General features: G+C 50.8%; 1 protein-coding gene across 1 annotated transcript in view; it reads left to right on the top strand.

Annotated features, from left to right (window-relative positions):
- The first annotated feature begins 1,182 nt into the window (after positions 1-1,182).
- Positions 1,183-21,349, top strand: part of LOC116947535 (neuronal cell adhesion molecule-like) — a 214,446-nt gene continuing 194,279 nt past the window's right edge. Inside the window, exon 1 of the mRNA XM_032963394.2 lies at positions 1,183-1,291. The gene's annotated coding sequence lies outside the window, so the exon portion shown is untranslated. The remainder of the gene's footprint in view (positions 1,292-21,349) is intronic.

Genomic DNA, 21,349 nt, shown 5'->3' on the forward strand with positions numbered 1-21,349 from the left:
GGGGGCTCATTGCCCGAAACGTCGCCCATTATATATTTGTTTTTCCCATGACGGCCACGCTTTCAGTGTTATTGACGAACGAATGTGTTGAGTGTTGTGATCATTATCCTTGAGCTCCACTGTCAATGCGTCATCGCCGGCGCTGCTGTACAGTCAACACTCGACCGGCAAAGTATCCTCTCGCATTGCCCCCCCCCGCAGGCGATAATCCTGTCTTAAATAAATAAATAGACATGCTTTCAAGATACAACTTTACGTGCCATGAAAAAGGTCCATCGCACCAAACGTCGACATGTATATATTTTCACTTTTAGGGTCACGGTGTTCTTGATGAATGTGTTGAGTTTGTTATTGTTGTTGTTGTTCATCGCTCTTGTGCGCCGCTGCCAACGCAGCAGCGATTGACCAAGCAGCGATTTGTTTAATTGATACCCAAATTTTTTTTATTTTATTAAGAATCAGGTAGCGACCCACGGTTAGGGGGGGGTGGGGGGTGGGCACGCTTGTGGCCAGTGTGACGCTGCGTGCGTTGGCCAGTCCCGACACGACCCCTGCCATGTTTGCCCATGGGCGTGCCGAAACTTGCAGCGAGACCCGCGCAACGCACAATGCCCGGGACGCTAATCCAGACAAAGACAAAGATCCCCCACCGTACCCCGTCTCGTCGTGTTAACAGAACTGTTTGGGCTAGTGGCTGTGGAGCGAGCAGCTCATCAAGGTGCCGGCACGGCGCACGACGAGACGGTGGCCGGTGTCGCAAACCACCACGCCCGCCCGCTGTTGTCTCCCCAGCGCTGATTTTTGTTGTTGTTGTTGTTGTTTTAAAAAAATATACAAACCGCAGCGGGTACTCGTTTTTTTATTTTATTTTTAACCGGCTCAGAACATTCGTCGCTGTTATATTGGCCGTGAGCGGGAATGTCACCTCTGGTCGCCGCATTTAGTAGCGTAAGCACAACGCGCGAACCACCGCGGCCCTCCCCCCGCCCCGGCAGCACACACGTGCGCAAACAAAACAAAACCGTGAACACGCGCACGCGCGCGCGCACGCACGCGCGCACGCACGCGCGCAAACACCGCAGCGTCCGCCCGCGTGTTTGAGAGAGAAGTAAAAGAGCGCGACCTCGTACCCCCCACCCCGCACCGGCCCGCCTACCTTCAGCCATCTCTCTCTCTCTCTCCCTGTCTCCACTCCCTCCCACCCCACGGTGTTGCGTTACGGTGACACTGTCTGTTGCGATCGTGGTACTCCACACCTGTGACAGCCGACGGATTCCTTCCTCGTCGCTAGGTAAGCGCGGTTACAACGGTTCATCGGGGGTGCCCCTCCGCAACGTTCATTTGTTTTGCAAGCTACGCTCATCGGATGTTGCGCGTGCCGGTGCTAATTTGTTTCCGTTCGCACCCTGGTCTCGGGAGTCTGAAACAATGGGGGGTGTGGGTGGGGGGGAGCCTGTGGAAGATTCTCAACTCCATGCCACCCACCACCATATCTGCCTCTGTTCACCCATCAGTATCACGTGATATTGGTTACATGGTGAATTCGTTCGGAAAGGTGCGTGTGGTGGGGTAAAGTGTGGGTAACCTCCACCTCTTTCAAGATACGTGGCGAGCTTTGAAGAAGTAGGCCAAAACAGCCTCTTAGAAGGGCTGTCAGAGCACTCTTGAGTCAAGGCCCCTCGAACCAGCAGTGGATCGAGCAAACGATTGCAGGGCTGCGTCGTTACAGAACTATTACATTTATAATTCTAGATTTGAAGCTTTCGTGACTGCAAGGATTCATACTATTTGTTTTTTTCGGTAAAGTCACGTAGATAAAATATAATTTTTTTTATTTTAAAATAAAATAAAACAACTAAATTAAATCACGACGTTTCGGAGGCAACACAATCTTCTGTCTTCAGGTGGAACAGTCACAGCAGAATAACTGTACCAAGTACAGCTATTCTGCTGTCCAGCTATCTTGCTGTGACTGTTCCACCTGAAGACGGAAGCTTGTGTTGCCTCCGAAACGTCGTGATTTAATTTAGTTGTTTTCTTTTATTTTAAAATTTTATTTTACCTAAGTGACTTTACCGAAATAAACAAAGAGTATTACATTTATATTTAACTGAATCGGGCTGCTTATGAAAGGAAGTTGACTTCATTCGCTCAGTATTATTCTTATGAGTACGTTCACCTGCTCGCATTTGATAATGATGTAACTATTGTACAGGTTCAATAACGAAATGTGCAGTGGACCCCTATGGGCTATCTGCCCATGGATCGTGATGATGATGATGATGGTGACAGGTTAAGTGGTTATTTTAAGTTCGTAGCGGGTCTGGGTATGTGTGTGTGTGAAGGAGTGGCGTAGTGGTGAGCGCACTCCACAATGAACCCGGCTACCTGAGTTCCATTTATCGTTTAATACAATCACGGTGCCACATATATTAGCCGGTCCTAGGCCTTCACGAGGTCGACTCAGCCTCAAATGAGCATCTGATGCAGTGTGTAAATATAAGCACTGGGGAGACAAAGGCGGCCGGGCGTTGTGCTGGCCACCCAACCCCCTCGTGTACCCGTTCCGGACTTCATAGGTGCTCGCTAACAGCACTTGCCCCAACAGTCTGCTAAAGGCTATACGGGGGATCTTTGTGTGCGTGTATGTGAGAGACACTCAAGCGTGAGGCTGGCTGGCTTGAGAATCGAGGTACAGCTGTTGTGTAAAAGGCTTGCTGGAGGCAACGAAGAATCTCGTTAAAGTCGCGAGCAGGTGGGTGTCATTGCTTCCCATTATATTGACGTGCGGGGAAGCCACTGAGATTCGCCACTACCGTTTGGCAGCCAGTTAACCACTTGAACGAATGCACCCGGATCTCCGAAGATAAGCTGCGTTAAGCGCTGGTGGGTGCAGTACTTACATGGGAGTATGCCTAGGAATATCAGGTGTTGTAGGCTGCGAGGCGGCCGGGAGAATGCGGTGCAGCAGCTTAACTTGACCCAATCGGTGCCCCCAAATCAAATCATCCCCGACACCTCTGACCTCGTTGAGTCTCGACGGCTTAGCCAGGATTTTGAGCCTGGCCATTACTTCGCTATAAATTCGACGAGGAATAGCGGATGGACTGTGTTGAAATCCGTCCGTGTCTCCCTCCTTCGTGCGCCTGGTGGTGGTTTCACCCGGGTTCCCCGGCTTGCTTTGCTCGCCACGCGAAGCCAAATAATACGTCGTTGGCCGAATTGGCTCAAACCTCCTAATGGCCCTCTTGAAGGGGAATGCAGTCTGCAAGGCTTCCCCGTGTAACTAATTGCCAATATTACATTATTGTCGTGCGAGCGTGTGCAGTCAAATTACAATTAAACTCGACCGCGGCGGCGGCGGCGTTAGCTGATAGTCGCTCTCATGCGTCGCGACTTCAATTCGTTGCGAATTACCGCGCAATTGCAATTGACCCGTGCAGTCTGATATCGCCGTCGTTGCTTTGATGGTAACGCTTCTGGGCAAATCTTGTCATCCAATCTTTTGGTCGTTGTTATTTCAACAACAAAAAAACACCTTCGAGGACACAAACGGCCGCGAAGGAACGCGTTCGAGACGTTTCGCCACGCATCGTAAATAATGGCGCTCGGTTCACCGAATCGCATTCTAGTTCGGGGTTTTTTTTGTCGTTATTAGTTCGTGCTCGTTCGCGTCATTTCTGTCCTCGCAATCGTGGTCAGCCGAAGGGGGCGCGGGGGTGGCGCGGTACGTGATTCGTACGATAGCAGACTGCGTGCGATATTAAAAAAAAAACACAACGCGAATCCATGTAAACATTTTCAATTATGATTTGAAGCTTTCGTGACTGCAGGAATCCATACTCTTTGTTTTTTTTCGGTAAAGTCACGTAGGTATAAAATAAAAATGAATCACGACGTTTCGGGCGCGCAACACAAGCGTCCGTCATCAGGTGTGAAAGCCATGGTCTGCTGCTGAGGCAGACTGTTTTAAAAAGGTTTGAAATGGGTGTAGCCCAAGGGTCATAAAGAAGTGGCCGGGGCTAGTGATGTCAATGTGAGACATTAGCATGTACCTGTAAGATAGGAAGAGAGCGGCCTCCTCAACGAGGGCACGGAAGTGGCTAAGTTAATGTGAGAGATTAGCATTTCCAATAATTTTCACTTTCTTTCTCGCCTAATAATGCGTGTCCTATAAACGCGCTATCGGCGTTACGCCACGAATATCAAAGACGTCGACTTTGATATTCGTGTACCCCCTCCCTGTCTGCGTCGAAGCAACTAGCCCCTTGAAGAGGACGTCAAAGAACTAGCTCGCGAAGTTACTTTCTAGTTGGTCTCTTTATCCTCCCTCGTGGCAAATGCTTTACGGGACAACTCCACTCATCAGCGTGCCCATTAGCCACAGTGAGTCGATTGGCAAGTCGCCGCCGGTGGGGTTTTATAACGTGGCTACTCCCCCCCTCAACCAGACTACCCTCGAGAAGGTGGCTGTCTGTACAGAGCTCCTTCTGGTAGGCCAGTTTTGGTCACTAATTCTCAGAGGTGGGCCACTTTTCGCCGACAAGACGTCATCAGTGTGAGGGCCGCTACACATTTGAAACCATTGGGGTTTGTGACAGCACAATGATGATGATGGGGGGGGGGGTTAAACACGTAGGTTGTCGCCTGATGAAGCTAGTCGTAATTACTGGCGAAACGTCGTACTCAGATTGTAAATGTTGTGGTTTGGCTCTCCAACACACAACCGGTGTGCTGTACTAGTGACGAATTGGCCACGTTCTGTTTACGCGACAACCCTTACTGGTTGGTTGTGTCGGGTGGTGGCGGGTTTTAACGACACATTATATATTTACGCGATCTAACCCAAAAACAAAACCTCTATCATGGATGATGGGGGGTGTTTTCACTATATGTGTAATGTCGGGGGTGGGGGGGGGGGCACGTCAGGGGGGCCGCACTAAAGGCCACCCAGGGCCCGCCAGTAGCCCGCGGGCCTTGCGACGAAAGAACACCGCGATCGAGGCTCTTCCGCCAGCGGTGACGTGAACGGGCAATTGCAGGGCTGCGCCTCGCTTTGTTGTCACGAGCGCCGCCCTCGCGACAACTTGTTTCGCCGTGCCGAGGACTGCGATGCGATTGGCTGTGTCCCCCCCCCCCCTACCCGCGAGACGACGCCCTCAATGTTGCATCAGCGGCTCTCAAACCGGGTGGCCTCACTTGAGAGTCTCGCACGCAGCGGAGCGGCGACGGGGGATGGGGGGGGGGATGGGGGGTCGGGGGGGGGGGGTTGGCGCCTTCACGGTAATTGCTGACGGAATGAAGACGAGGGGAGTGGGGGGTATTCGGGCCGACAACAAAGATTCGGCGCAGCTGCGTTGCATGCTGTCGGCCCCGCAAGTCGAGGAGGGCGGTGGGGCCGGGCGTCGTGGTCATCGGATAAATATTGACGGGCTGTTTGTGGTAGTGTACGTTGAACTTCTTTCGCACCGTACGCAAGTCAACCCCGCTCATCCGGACATCGCGTGCAGCAGCAGCAGCAGTTTCACCGCCGCTGCGCCAGCGTTACGCTGTGCCACTGCCTCACTCGGGGCACGGCGTGTTTCGTACGCTGCACAGAGAACTTTGGCGACCTGAGTTCCATTGCCTCGGAGGTGACCCAACATCCAGGCCCGGAGTGGTCATGGGGGGCAGCAGTCAATAGGGCAAATGCCCGGTGGGCCGGTCCATTCTGATGGCCGGTGGACCGCCGGTCTGTGTGGGGAAATTGAAAATGTGATCAGAGTAAAAAAATATAGATATTTTCCATTAAATATTTTATTACCTCTAATGTGTACGCTTCATTGCTTATTCGCGCTCTCAGTTGGCATTAAACTCCCCATATTCGGCAGCCCCCACATATTCTTCCTCACCGGCCCATTTGTGTTTTTTTTTGTGACCAGCGCAAAAGGGCCAATGGGGTCGCACGGCAATTTGGGCCCCGGTGTGTCGACAAATGCCTGGGCCCAGTTTTAGTCCTCGTCCGTCACTGCTCACATCAGTGGCAAGTGACAGCTGAGCCAGTCCTGCGGACACTCCCCCACCCCGGCACCCCCACTACTGCCTCCACCAGCCCGCACTGTCGTGGCCCAACGTGGTGCAGTGTGCTCCAAACAAACCCCCATGACCCAGACCCACCGGCGTCGTGAGGTGTTTGTGCAGCAGAGTATCGACGGAGGGCCGTGCCGAATGGAGCGTTATTTAAATTCACCTCGCGCACATCTCCTCTCCCACCGTTCATTACCTCACCCTTGGTTTTGGTGCAATATGCCTGCTGTTCGTCTTGTTAATATTGTTGATTGTTGTTCTTTAAGCACTATTGTTATCCGCGCCTCTGACGCGTTCTCTTCCGGTGCTGCCCGTTCCTCCACACGGATCACCCTGACGTCGATGCCGTTCTTCTTATTCTGTGCTGATGCACGCCAGGGATCTCGCATGCAAACTAGCTGGGCAACTGGCTAAACGGGACTTCAACACTCCGTGTAACAAATGCGCATTTAAATTGACTGATAAATTGAACGTGTATATATATTTTTTTTGCGCGCGTCTTACGGTCTCGACAGTGCGGTTGGACGCACAGCACGGGCGAGACGAAGAGCAAAAGGACCCCACTCATCATCTGTGCCGCCGTGTCGTCTAACGCCGCGCCGGAGGGCACCGGTGCGCGGTGCTCAATTGTCAACAAAAAAAATCTCCGTCGTCACTGCCGTGGGTCGGGCAGTAGCGCAACGAGAGTGGGGGCAGGGGGGGGGGTGCCTTGCCCCTCCCCTCACCCCCCTGGTTGGCCAAAGCTACGAGTTGGGGGGCCCCTTGACAACCACCGTACTCAGTGCCGGATTAAGCTAGTGCGGGGCCTGTAGCATATGTTATAAAGGGGCCCTAAATAAAAAAAATAAAACACGTTAATTATTAAAACATACATTTTTAACTTGCATAGTAATGTAATTGTATTGTTTCATTTGCTATACAGCCAGATAATACGACAAATCGCTAACCTTAGACACCCAGTCGTTAATAAAAGTTGAAGGCAGTATAGTACTATACTAATAGAGCAAGTGCAGAATCACTGCACCGGAATTGATAACTTGAAAGCGTTTAGCCCGGGGCCCTTGAAAGTGCGGGGCCGTAGCATCATGTGTAGCTACTTTTGCTGCTAGGATAATCCGCCACTGACCGTGCTACGAGCTATAGTGGCTGCATTTTGCAAAGACGGAGCGCTGCTGCAGCGTTGCAAGTTCGAGACAGTGAGCGCAATAATGTGATTAGGCAAGAGGAGCCACGCTATATATAGCCTCTTGTTGACGAAGACAAGTAAAATATTGGGGCCCCACCTGACCGATTTGCCGCACCCCCTGAGCTGATAATGTCGTTACGCCGTCACTGTGGATGAAGCGGGTCGCCACTTCCTCCGGATCGAGCGTGGCGCATGCAATCTGCCGGTCTCCTCGTTTAAGCGCCAGCTTTTATTGACTTTTTTTGTGTCTCTACCCGCGATTGTTTTGCGTCACGGACAAATCGGGCCCGCGGGGCGGACGCAGGCCAGCTGCGCCGTTCGCTCCATCTCCCTCTATCCTCCTCTATCGCCTCGATCCCCCCTCTAATCCCATTACCTTGAAGCTCCCTGCTGCTTTGTTTCATATTCCAACTTTCTCTTTCCCCAATCGCCGCTCGCGCACCGAGATAAAGGAGGAGAGGGCGGGGAAGAGCCGTGGGCGGAAGGGCTTAGTAAATCAGAGGCTCTGAGTGGAAGCGCTGAGTTCAATCGCACCGTACGTAATCAACCGTGCAAATCGGAGAGGAAGAGAAAGAAGTTGTAGGGAAAATAATAATTTTGCAAAAATCGTGGGTATTCGTTGTTTAGGGATGGGTTTCGTGTCGACTAATTTCAGGTTTTGAATTTTCTGTCTTTTAAGGACAATTTCTGATGTCTTTTCGCATTCGCGGATCGTTTACTTGTCTCCGTGATAACAACAGTGACGTCACCCAACCAATGCCACGTGACTTATTGACAGAATTTAGCACCTGCGCCCGATTTTTTGTTTGGCCTCAATTGCAAAAAATTCCAACACTTCGCGGGCATGGATTATGCAACGCTTCCCACCATGCGTTTGTGCTCAGATATATTTAACTTAATTATGCCAACGGCAGTCGTCGAAAATAATACTTTTTGCTCTTTTTTCACATCCTAAGTTTTGAGCAACTGTTCAATACATTTTGATCATAGTTTGTCTGCTACTGAATGCCTACCAATAGTGTAACTTTTCAAGTGGCAATTTAAAACTGATCAACAGAAAACTCTATTGAAATGTAATTTTTATCAAGCCCCATGGTGTAAACGAGACCCAGGCTCCAACTCTAATCATCCACTCTGTTTCTCTGGACTCTTTAGTTACGTGTGATGAAGAAGGACCATTGTCTGAAACGTCGCCCACTATATATGCTTGTGTTGAGTTTTTTTTGTTATTCGTGCACCACTGCTAATGCAGCAGCATCGACAAATAAGTTTGTTTCGAGAAATCTGGCCAGTTTTTTTTTATATATATACAGTGTATATGGTGAGTCCAGAATAGCAACGGAACTTTAGACAAAAAGTTTTGTTCACATCGGATCACCGTTAGAGTCATCATGCCACCCCAACTCTCCACTGCCCCTTTTGCGGATAGAAGAACAGAGCCAATGCATAAACACTTTCAACCGTAGCTGGAAAGCCACTTACAGAGATATAAGAACAGAGGTCAGTGGCTGAGACAAGCTGCTCTGAGTAGTAGGCGGGGGAGACAGCGAGAGAGAAAATAAGTTCGAGGGAGAGAGAAAATGAAAAGAAGGGAAGCCAGAGAGAGAAAGAGAGAGAGAGAGAAACACCACCCAGGCTGTTTTACGGATGAAAAGACGAAGGAAGGGGCTGTGGAGAATTGTCGAGATTGTGAGCGAAATGCAGATGGCAGCCGTCAGGGTTTATGCCGGGTGGGCCGCGTGCCAAAGCCATGCAAGCGTGAATCTCTCCCTGTGCCGCCCGCCTCCGTTGTGCCGCCCGCCTCCGTTGTGCTGCTCCGTTGAGATTCGAGGCAACCGCTCCATCGCAGAGTTCCCCGTGCATAGATTCATCTATGAGGATCGATTCTTCGGCTTAAGATACAGGCGTCGAACCGTATTGTTGGTTGGTGACGATTCATGGAAGTTGCACAGTAATGAAGCAACAAATGAGATGGACACTTAAAATAACAGGCAGGTGGGGGCGGGGGCGGGGGGGGGGGCATTTGAGGCGAATGGACGGGGCTCGAGAACGAAACTTTTGTTTGCGGGCGCCGTCACGTGAAACGTTTCAAGGGAGCCGACAACCCGAGTCGCAACGCGTCAACCCCCGTGGCCGGCGGGCCTTTGGCGGAGCATAATGATCCCTGAGTGTCTTGATTATTCCAGACTTCAGTGCCGTCGGGCCAGAACGCGGGGTTCCCTTCGCGTTCTTCATTCTCAGCGTTATTTTAATTCCCTCGGCTGCGAGCGAGATAGACGCAATAACAAATTGACCGTAACGTGCCCGTGGGCAGGTTGTGTGTCCCCCCCACCACCACCTCCGCGTAGACGATGGTACGCTCCAAGTCACCTGCCCACTTGGTTGAGATCCTGGTGTGTGTGTGGAGTGTACCACTGCTACTCGCTAACAGCACTTTCCCCAACAGTTTGTTCAGACTATAGAGGGACTCTTTATCTTTGGGTGTGGGACGCAGGTGGCATGCAGAATAGAATTGCCTCGTCATGTCCATTCTGTCCAACGTGAGGGCTGAGGTTTTCTGAGAGGGACTTTGAGAGAGATTTCCGTGCCAACATCCAATATACATTGCTGGAGAAATCTACTCCCAAAATAAAATATGTCATATGCGCCTGCCTATCTCAATCCACTGCTAGATTAAGGCATCCCCGTGCTACGTGTCAACCATGGGGGTTGTTTGACCATACTTCACCATACTGGTCGTTGCGTGTTGGTGAAGACAATGCTACTTTTACACGATATATTTACCCAAGAAAGAGCCCTCGCTAAAGTCTCCAGGGTCATTTTTACAGAAGATGTCCTCCTGCATGGGGATGTGTGGCCAGTTCCATCTATTGAATGTTTGGCTACATGTGGGCGAGAAACTGCGGAGAACCCAGAGCAAACCCCCGCATACGAGGTGACAACACTCAAAGTGTCCACGCACAGATGGATTCAGTAATCCACTCGTCGCACATCCAGCGTCCGGACTCCTCACACAGCCCAGCGGGGTTTTGGGAGTTTGACAACTCTTAAGCCTGAACGTTTATCTTATCTAACACTGCTCACACTCTCCCCGCATGCAGTAATAATAATTCTATTTATATAACGCTTTTCATCACGTATCTCGAAGCGCCGCACAAGACACAGCAGCAGCAGCAGCAGCAGCCTGCACTCAGCAAGGTGATAACTCATGCGACTAAACACTAAGACACGGCAACAAAAATAAAATAAAAACATGCTAAAAGCCCTCTGCTGAATTAGATAAAAGCTGAATAAACAGCAGTGTATAGAAACGTTTTAAGACGAGCTTTGAACATGTTCACATGCTTTAAACACGTTCACATGTTTAAAGGGTGGGAGTGATGTTAACTGCCTCGCCTGGTATACATGAGGTCGTGGGTTTTTATCCCGACCCTGACGCCTGCTTATTATTTGGAGTTTGCGTGTCTCTCTCCTCGTGGCAGCGTGGATTTTTCTCCGGGCCATCCGGGATTTTCCCCTCCACATTTAGAGATTTATTTGGCTGCTATAAATATCCACGTGATAAGCCACTTAGTCGAGCTGTTATGTGTGGCCAGGTCGCTTCTGAACATGAGCTATAGAGCTCAGGGGGCCTTCGCTGGCAAAATAAAAATAAATGTTTAGAGTCTTACAAACTCTTAGATCCTGACAGCTCGTTGGTTTGCGCGTTCCAGTGAAGTCCCTCTAATGCGGCGCAGCGTGACGGCGTACGCGCTCACGCCTCGCGGTTCTGTGCGAACAGGATTTTGCAAATACCCGCGCGTTGTCGAGCTCGCGTGAACGGGATTTAAAAGCGGGACAAGTTTCGTAATCCTCAACTCTCTCTCTCTCTCTGCGCCCACCCTGAGGCGAAAAATCGCACAAAAGGAAAGTTCTTCCTACCCCCCCCGCCCCCCTTGTTCCAGTGAAGAAATTGTATATCGCTGGTGGTGGGGTAAAGTGTGGGTTATCCCACGTCTCGCAGGCAGTCTGTTTATGCTTGCACGCAGTTATAGGTTTCATGATATTTCGAGTTAGCATACATTTGCGAAGCACCTCAGATTATCACGGTTGGCTAAGTACGATGCGAAAGAAGTATAAACGTACATTAGTTAATGGAACTTATGTATAAATATATCTGCACACAGTTTCCTGATTGTTAGATAGCAGCTAAGAAAAAGTGTATTAATTTGCTTTGAAATCGATAATTTTGGCAATTTAAGTGCCATGGCCAAATTGTACGTGATCTTTTTTTTTTAGTGTTTGTGCAGTCATCGTTGAGACGGTACATTCCCGAGCCGGGTTGGATGAACGTTGAGCTGAAAATGAGATACTTTAACTCAGGATCTCAAAGGCCTCGGATCAGCATCTCAGCCACGGCCACTACGAAGACGAACTCAAATCAAGAGCGATACGACTGACCTCTCGGGGTGGCGTCATGGCTGGAAGGGGGTCATATGCCAGTGGGTGAGACCTGGTGATTGAACGGCAGCCAAAGGATGGAGCCACGAGGTCAGCGGCGCGCGTACGAGCGAGCTGAAAAAGAGCTGCATAGCTCATCGGATTCCTCCAGTCCGAATAAAGATCCTGATTCTGGATCGCAGGCGTCGCGGGACCGCGAGGGGATGGCGACGGCCGGCGGAGGCCTTCCGCCAGCAGGGGATAGAGCCTAGCTCGAGACGGCAAGAGGCGATTTGCTCGCGCGAGAGCTTTCGCGCGCCGTGGTTCAGTGACGGAGGCCACGAGTGAAGCCCCCGCCGCGGTCAGGAGAAGAACATTTTTAAAGCCTCGCCGCAGGCCCCGGACGCATCGTTTCACGTCGGGATGACGGGGCTCGAGAAACGAGGAGGTGTCGCAACTCCATGAAATGAAGCAGATCTCCCGCACGACAAACCGGCCGAGGGGCGCGACTCATTTGTGACGGTTTGCACAGCCTCAAAACAAAACCCGAGCAGAATAAACACGAGCGCACGCACGCGCACTCTCCACACAAACGCTCACAAAGACGACGATTTTTCTTGTATAGCCTTAACAGACTGCTGGGGCAACCTATGAAGGCCGGAAGGTCACACGAAGTGGGTGGTGTGGCCAGCACCACGCCCGACCGCCTTTGTCTCCCTCGTGGGTGATGTGTGTGGTTTTTTTTGTTTTACACACCGCGCACCAGGTACTCATTTGAGGCTGAGTCGACCTCGGGGAGGCCCAGCACCGGTTCGGATAATCGTCACCTGGTGTTGGGGGTATTGAAATGCGGCGAATCTCCCTCGTGACAAAGGGGCCGAGCAACGAACCCCATTTGTAAGGGTTATTACAGCCTCGAAACAAACACCCGATTAGAATAAACACGCGCGCACGCACACCCCACACAAACACACCGGCACACATACACGAAGACAAAGAACCCCCGAAGAAGCCTGAGCAGACTGTTGGGGCAAGTGCTGTGAGCGAGCACCTATGATGGCCAGCAAGGCACACGAGTGGTTGGGTGGCCAACGCCACGCCCGGCCGCCTTTGTCTCCACAGGGGCGATGTTTACACACCGCACCAGGTACTCATTTCAGACTGAGTCGACCTAGGGGAGGCCCAGGACCGGTTCAAATAATCGTCACTGGTGTTGGCCGTGAGCGGAAATCGAACCCGGGTCGCCAGGTTCATAGCGCAGCGCGCTAACCGCTACACTATCGCTCCCCATGGACCACATACACACACATATACACACATACATACACATACACACAAACAAACACAGAGACGCACCCCCCACCCCCGAACAACCACAAGTGGCAGTTTTTGTTTGCTTTGGCCTTTTCAGAATAATGAGATTTTTCAGCGCTGCTTGTATGAACACACGTGCACGCGCGCACCGCTGCTTGTATGAACACACGTGCACGCGCGCACCGCTTCCCCATGTTCTGTCGCGCAGGGTTTTTATTTATTTACTTATTTCGTTCGGTTACAGCGCCGGGCATTTGGAATCCGTGCCGGGTCCGAGAGAAATGTTCACATTCGGTGCCACGCGGGCACGTGGTCGAGCAGTCTCACCCCCCCCCCCCCCCCCCCGTGGGCGAGAACTACACGTGAATGTATTCTCCCGAGTGGTCACCAAAACCAAAACATTTTATTCGTGACGCTGTAGTTGGCTATTTGGCGCACTGCATCGCGCGCTTTCCGATGTGCTTCTTCGGCCGTCTGGAACGCTCTTCCTTGCGATAATGATCATATTTGAATTCAGCACATCAAAATTGTCAGGTTTCAATTCAGCGCATCGAAATCCATAAAAAAACAGCACATTGCATCTCTGAAGCGGACAACGTCTAAACAATTGTCGTCCTATTATAATATTATAACAGGACGCCACTGGCATGGAAACATAAGAATAGGTTTCACCCTTTCTGTCCATAAAAGAGGTGTTTAGCTGTTCAAACACAAAAATAGACGCCTTTTGCAAGGAATCAAGTTCGCATTAACCTGACGTGCTTGTGTTGAACATGTACTGGAACTATGCACTTTTAAATCTAGATTGAAAATTAATTTCTTTAGAACTGCTTTTTGTGTCTAGTTTGTTGTCCTTCGCCGGCACTTCCGCTTCGCGCGATTGGCCACGTACGGTGCGAAAGAAGTGCAACATACATATATACATAACACTAAGACTGCCCTAATGAGGAAACATAATGTAACTGGCGACGTTTCGGCCAATGGTCCATAACGATGGGGCTTAATATAAAAAAAAATGTGTATCCTCTTTAAGGCAGCTTATTGACGAACGTGTTGAGTATTGAGGGGTGTATTAGTATGTAACTAACACAAAAAAAACCTGTCAATGTCCCAGGAAGACTTAGAGATTCACCATGACAGCGACCTCCTCAACAAGACGCTAGCCCCTCGTGTCCGCCACGCGTCAAGTCAAACCGCAGGCGTCACCCTGCGCCAACCGATCTCATCCGCTGCATTGGCAGCGTCCGTCGCCAGCGGTGGACATTCCACATTCCCAGATTGGTTTTCCAGTTCTCTGTGCAGAACAACGGAGAGTTGACTTTCCCACAAAGCGGTTATCAACCGCTGGACGCATTGATGGACCGAGAGGCGAGGAGGGCTCTAACCACAGAGACCCCGGCTCTAATCCAGTCAGGGTCAAGGCGCAGCCCTGCAATGTCTTGCTCATGGGAAAAAAGCCGTCTCCGCTAGAGGAAGCTTGAGAACGTCCTTCGAGGCTATTTTGGTCTACTCTTCCACACATGTGGGGGGGGGGGGGAGCGCCCACGCTTTACCCCATCACACGTGACCTGCCGATCACAAAGTGACGGTGGACCCATTTATACTGCGGGGTGCACGTATGAATGTTGAACTTCTTTTGCACCGTACGTAGCCAGCCGTGCCAATCGGAGGTGCGGGGTGGACAGGAGGTGGCGGGGCGGGGGAGGGTGGGGGGGGGAGTTTGGGGCGGAAGATGGTCGTGAGAATTTTATTGTGTTATTTTATTTTATCAATTTATTATTTTATTCTCATTCTACGTGACTTTACCGAAAGAACCAAAGAAGATGGGGGGGGGGGGGGGGCATTCGAGCAACTCGCCTCACCATTTTAACCGCCGCGCCAGGAGATGGAATCAAGCCGGCGAACCCCTGGGTTGCAAATCCACTGAAGCTGCTCACCAGTACACCGGCAGCGCTGTGGCAGAATCCCGTCTATAATCCGGTATGAAACTACGATACTATATATAGTTATTTTTGTAAATCGTCATCGTGGCTGCTGGAGCCAGACCAAGGAATTGCAGCCACAACTGTTCGTCACGCTGCGCAAGACGATAGGATTTTGAATTTATACGCCGCGCCGGCTAACGCAGCGGCGAATGTCGCGTGAGAGCGTCGCTGATCGTGTTTGTCGCTTGTGCGTTATAGCACGAAATAATAATTTTGTTTATTAATGTAAAAAAACCCCACTGTAATTTCAATCGTTTGCTGATTTCTACAACGTGTTTTTGCGCACGGGATTGGCACTTGTTTTGCTGTGTACGTGAAACTATTTAAACCGCGGGTCTCCCTCGAGCAAAAATTACTTGTTTTCAGTGGCCCCTAACCTTCGCCGTAATGGTTCATCTGCGTAGGTCGAAGGGTCAGTGCAAGTCTGCGTCAGTTATGGGTGTTTTTTTTTCTCATACAGTACTTCACCACGCTGGTCAGAGCGGGTTGGTGAAGCGGGGTTCACATATCGCTCGCCACTGATGTTAGCCGTCGCTGGGAATCTAACTCAGGTGGCCGTGTTCATGGTGCGGAGTGTTAAACCGCAGTGCCACCACTCTGCCCCTGGGTGTATTTCAATCTGTTTGTCTCTATGCAAGTCTATAGGTATCTCTCTATATTTTGATGAATCTATGCTGCCTTGTGATTTAGACCCAGGTGTCTCTTTGAAACCAGAAACCCATTGTCTGACTGGACTCTGACCCCCTGGTCATTGTCATGAATAGCGCCGTGGTGGTGAGATGTTATATGCCTCCCCTGGTGTACAGGAGGTCGTGGTTTCGATCCCGATCTTGACGCCTGTGTATTTAGTGTTTACATATCGCTCTACCCATGACCGCGCGTATTTTTCTCCGGGTACCTCCGTTTTTTTCCCCTCCAAATTTAGAAACGTGTGCTTAGATTATTTGGCTGCTTTAAATTTCCACGTGATAAGCCACTTTGTTGAGCTATCATTTGTGGCCAGGTCACCCCTGAAAAAGAGTTCACAGTTCAGTGGGTTTTACCTGGTAAAATAAAAAAAAATGATTCAGTTTATATTCTTTGGGTCTTTCGGTAAAGTCACGCAGATAGGTTCAAAGAAAATAACAAAAAACTACGACGTTTCGATCACAACACAAGCGGTCGTCATCAATAGGAAAGAGGAGGAAAACTGCTGAATGCAGACTGATCTTACATTAACATGGAAATCTCTCACATTAACATCACTAGCCCCGCCCACTTCGTTTATGACCCAAGGACGACACCCTATAAAACAGTCTGAATTCCTATTTAAGACCGGGAGCAAGTGAGGGCTTCACCATTCTGGCGAATTGCCCGATGATGCTGGATGTAATTACCAGCGAAACGTCGTACTCAAAAATTGCAAATGTTGTGGATTTACTCTTCAACACACCGGTGGGCTAAAGTAGTGAACTATTTGTCTTTTATATTCTTGGTTCTTTCGGTAAAGTCACGAAAGCTTAAAATCAAAATGTATTTGTCTTTTGTGAACGTGACACATTTTTTTGCTGATTGGCCGTGTCGGGTGGTGGAGGGTTACGACACATTTATAAATAGCGCAATCTAACCCAAAAACGTGTATTATGAATAATATTGGTCGCGAAAGCCTACGTGTTAAACTGAATTCCTGCAGTCACGAAAGCTTCAAGTCAAGATTGAATTGAGTTAATAGTTTAAATACAGGTCACATCTCTACGATATCTTCTTCATCGACCACCCCTACACCACACTGTAATGAGCTATTCCACTTGTACCTGGGAAGGCTGTTATAATGTCCACGGCACGTACCAAGTGTGACGGGGAGGGGGGGGTGTGATTCTACAAGGCACGTCACAGGTGCCCCTTGATACGCAAGCAGTGCGAGCTATTTGCTGCTGTAGGCTCCTTGCCTGAACCGGCACATTGTGCCCCTGGCCCGGAGCGGGCAGTGCGTTAAGCGCAGAGACGAATGGCTCGCACGGTTTAGAGACGTGCAGGCTCTTTGGGAGTAAACAGCGTTGGCGAGCGAGAGAGCGAGCGGCCGTAGCGGCCACCTTTGTCTCCCCAGGCGGCGCTGGCGTTGTTGACACAATAACGTAAACACACAGCACGGGGCAAAGGTTCTGGTTCCGATGTCTGCGACGAACCCAGGTCACTCTTGCAATTGAGACTCTCTCCGTCCTGGCTCTCTTTTGAGTCCTCACCTGCTCAAACAATATCAAACCTGAGCTGTAACGTCCTGTGGCATGTACAGAAGGTGCTGCAATTGACGATTAAGTCAAATGAAAACCCAAGTTGACACCCCCATGTGCAGTCCGTGGGTGGGACTTTTGGCTAAGAAATGTAATTACTGCTCGATCAAGGTCCCAACCATGCTGCCGTCAGTCACGGAGGTTGTTTGGCCATACCTCACCATGGGGGTCGCGGGGTGTCCAGCACTGCTTCAAGGTTCAGGTATCACTCGCCAAGTGATGTGTTAGCCGTGGCGGGGGAAATCGAACTCATATGACCGGCTTCGTAGCGCCAGCTTGAATTGCGATTGAGCTCCCAGCGTGCGCCACTGTTTCGTTTCACGTTGTGCCAAGTTTAGCGATGGGCGCTGTGTTTAGTTTTTGTTTTACTTGCGGGTCAGCGTCCGAGCCACAGCCATCGTGCTCCCAGGTGGCATGAAACTCTCGCAGCTACTAATTAAACATTTACACTCTTAATTGGATTTCGCAGAGGGTTGATTAGAATCGCACGCGAGGCAAGTCGCTGTTTCTATTTTAAACGTAAACGCATTCATTGCGCCTGCATGTGTGTGTGTCTTTGTGTATCTTGTGGTTATGTGTGTGTGTGTCTTTGTGTATCTTGTGGTTATGTGTGTGTGTCTTTGTGGGGAGCGTAGTACAGCGGTTAACGAGCTGCTCTATGAACTTGATGACCCGAGTTCGATTCCCGCTCACGCCCAACACCAGTGACGATTATCTGAACCGCTTCTGGGGCCTCTAGGTCCACTCAACCTCAAATGAGTACATGGTCTGATGTGTAAACATCGCCATTAGAGAGACAAAGGTGGTCGGGCGTGGTGCTGGCCATCCACCACCTCGTGTGCCTTGCTGGCCATCATAGGTGCTCGCTCACATCACTTGTCGCAACAATCTGTTAAGGCTTTACGGGGGATATTTGTCTTGGTGTATGCGTGTGTGTGTGGTGTGTGTGGTGTGTGTGGTGTGTGTGGTGTGTGTGATGTGTGGGGTGTTGTGTGTGATGTGTGGGGTGTTGTGTGTGGTGTGTCGGGTGTTGTGTGTTGTGTGTGGGGTGTTGTGTGTTGTGTGTGGGGTGTTGTGTGTTGTGTGTGGTGTGTGTGATGTGTGTGGTGTGTTGTGTGTGGTGTGTGGTGTGTTGTGTGTGTGGTGTGTGGTGTGTTGTGTGTGTGGTGTGTTGTGTGTGTTGTGTGTGGTGTGTGTGGTGTGTTGTGTGTGGTGTGTGGGGTGTTATGTGTGGTGTGTGTGGTGTGTTGTGTGTGTAGTGTGTTGTGTGTGTAGTGTGTTGTGTGTGTAGTGTGTGTGGTGTGTTGTGTGTGGTGTGTGTTTGTGGTGTGTGTTTGTGGTGTGTGTGGTGTGTTGTGTGTGGTGTGTGTTTGTGGTGTGTGTTTGTGGTGTGTGTGGTGTGTTGTGTGTGTGGTGTGTGGTGTGTTGTGTGTGTGGTGTGTTGTGTGTGTTGTGTGTGGTGTGTGTGGTGTGTTGTGTGTGGTGTGTGGGGTGTTATGTGTGGTGTGTGTGGTGTGTTGTGTGTGTAGTGTGTTGTGTGTGTAGTGTGTTGTGTGTGTAGTGTGTGTGGTGTGTTGTGTGTGGTGTGTGTTTGTGGTGTGTGTTTGTGGTGTGTGTGGTGTGTTGTGTGTGTGGTGTGTTGTGTGTGGTGTGTGTTTGTGGTGTGCGTGTGTGGTGCGTTAGTGTAGTAGCACGCTGCGAGTTCAAATTCCCGATGACCCCGCGGGCATAAGGAGGCCGTCCTCCAGCAGTAGCCTGACAAAGGGCTGCGTGACACATTATTTGCTTGGTCCCTTCACACGACCAACATCAGTGGCGGATCTATCTAAACTGGCCTTCGACCTCATCCTCCAACGCCTCAGCCTTACCGGAGTAGCTGCTGCGGTGTCTGCAGACGTCAGCGCTGATGAGACAGAGGACGGTGCTGTGGCCACGCCACTTCTTCCCACACTTGCCCCCCACACCGCCAACAACAATCGGTAGGGCTATACGGGGCACCTTTGGCTTTGTTACGTACGCAATACAAAGAATAACAAAAATTGCTCACTCTCACTTCCAGGAAAATCGGTGGAAATCGTCGGAATTGGGCGCTGTTGAGCGACAGACGAAAATTAAAAAATCAAAGCCCCCTCGGTAGTAAAGATGCGCACACATTTCTTCGCAGGATACGGAGAGAGCCGGCTAATTGGCAATTAGCGCCGGTGGAAAAAGGTGCGCTGGTGTGGAACGCGACGAGAGCGCCAAAAACTTTTCTTGGACGAGGCGTTCGCTCCAGGGCGCGCGTTTACCCGCACACCCCGCGACGTCGCCCGTCGATTTTAATTTCAGCGGCAAAAAAAATGATGTTAAATAACTAGAAGAAAAATAACAAAAGCAATCCCCACTCCTCCCCACCCCCCCCAGCCCAAAAAAAAAAATCTCACGTTAATTAACATCGACCTCCGCGACTGCCCAAGCAGTGTTTTGGCCGACTGGTGCAAGCGAAATCTTCGGCGTTCGTTTTGTTTTGTTTAAAAAAAAAACACCTCGGCGCGCCTAGGAAGCGGCCGTTCGTCGTCGGGAGGCGAGCGGGCGGGCGGGTGGGCGGGCGTCTCTGCAGCCCGCAAGCGACTTGCCCCGGGTGGAGCGGGAGGCGCCGTGCGCGCGATTATTCGACTGCACACGCAGGCGGATTGGTGCATCGCAGGATGGCGCAGGGGTGGCGGCCACTTGGGAAGGGAGGGGGGGGTCTTCATCCAGCAGTGGATCGATCACGGCTGATGATCATGACATTGTTGCAAATTCTCAGAAGTGTTCACATTTTGTTGAAGCAGCCAGTATTTAACGGCACCTTACTTAAACCCACAAGGCCCCCCCCCTGTACGCAGAATGATCCCCCCCCATTAACATGTTTGTTACCACACAATAAAAATTGTAATCAGGTTGATCTACGGCCAAATTAATTTAGTATTCATCTGCGAAAGCCAGGCTGAACAGGTTAACGTTCAAGTAATCTTTTTTTAAAATACTCTGGACGGTCAGGCTAGTCCCTTGTCCAACGAAGTAGGGAATTCCACAGGGAGGTAGCCGGGCAAAGCAGAGGAAGGGGCTCCATAAGTTTAGTGAAGAGAGAGTCGGCAGTGAAATATTTTTTCCGGAGCTCAGCCTTCGGACAGCTCCATCCGAAATGAATCCCTGACGGTGACAATTCACCATTGAATCGAATCGCCGGGAATGATGGCGGGGGCGGACGGAGGACTGGTGGACAGATTGAATCGCTGCGTCCCCCCAGTGTTTGCCTCCATCGGCTTGATACGATGCCAATTTCCGGCGTAACGGGCGAAGGCGATTAGTTTCCGATGCGGAGGGAGCTTCAGCAGCAGCCCAGCTGTTTATCAGTCGTAATGAGCGCTTGATGCGGGCGGTGCGCGCCCACGCAATATTAGCAAGGTAGCGCTCGCGTTTTGTTTACGCTTTGATGAACAATTATCCCGTTTGATAAGTTCCCTGTAATGGGTCAGGTCTGGCGGGTAACGTCCCGTGTGTGTGCGCGCGCGCGCGTGCGCGTGGGGAGCGGTGGCGTGGTGGTTAGCACACTGCGATCCGAACCCCACGGCCCGAGTTCGATCGCCGCTCACGGCGAAGATCGCTGACGAATGCGTGAACCTCTTCTGGGCCTCCCCCTAGATCAACTCAACCTTAAACTTGAATCTGGTGCGGTGTGCAAATGTCAGCACTGGGGAGACAAAGGCGGCCGGGCGTGGCGTTGGCCACCCCCCACCCCTTCGTGTGCCGCGCCGGCTTTCAAAGGTGCTGCTCGCTAACAGCACTAGCCCCAACTGTAAAAAGGTTTCATGGGGGATCTTTGTCTTTTCTTCTTAAGTATATACTCCAAATAAGTACATCATAGCCGTGGCTTATTCGACTCGCTGGGCGCCGTGGTGTGAGTGTATGTGTGAAAAGTTCCGACGCGTGAACGTCGATGGAAAATAAACAGTTACGCAGCTCCGATTAGCGCGGTTGGCTACGTACGGTGCGAAAGAAGTGCAACATACATGAACACATGAGGCAGGTATAACTTGCTGGACGGGACGGAAATGAAGGGCAACAACTCCGTTTGGCAAATGGCA

The sequence above is a fragment of the Petromyzon marinus genome, chromosome 30 (genome assembly GCF_048934315.1).
Source record: "Petromyzon marinus isolate PM22_M1 ecotype Great Lakes invasive population chromosome 30, UKy_Petmar_22M1.pri1.0, whole genome shotgun sequence".
NCBI lineage: Eukaryota > Metazoa > Chordata > Hyperoartia > Petromyzontiformes > Petromyzontidae > Petromyzon > Petromyzon marinus.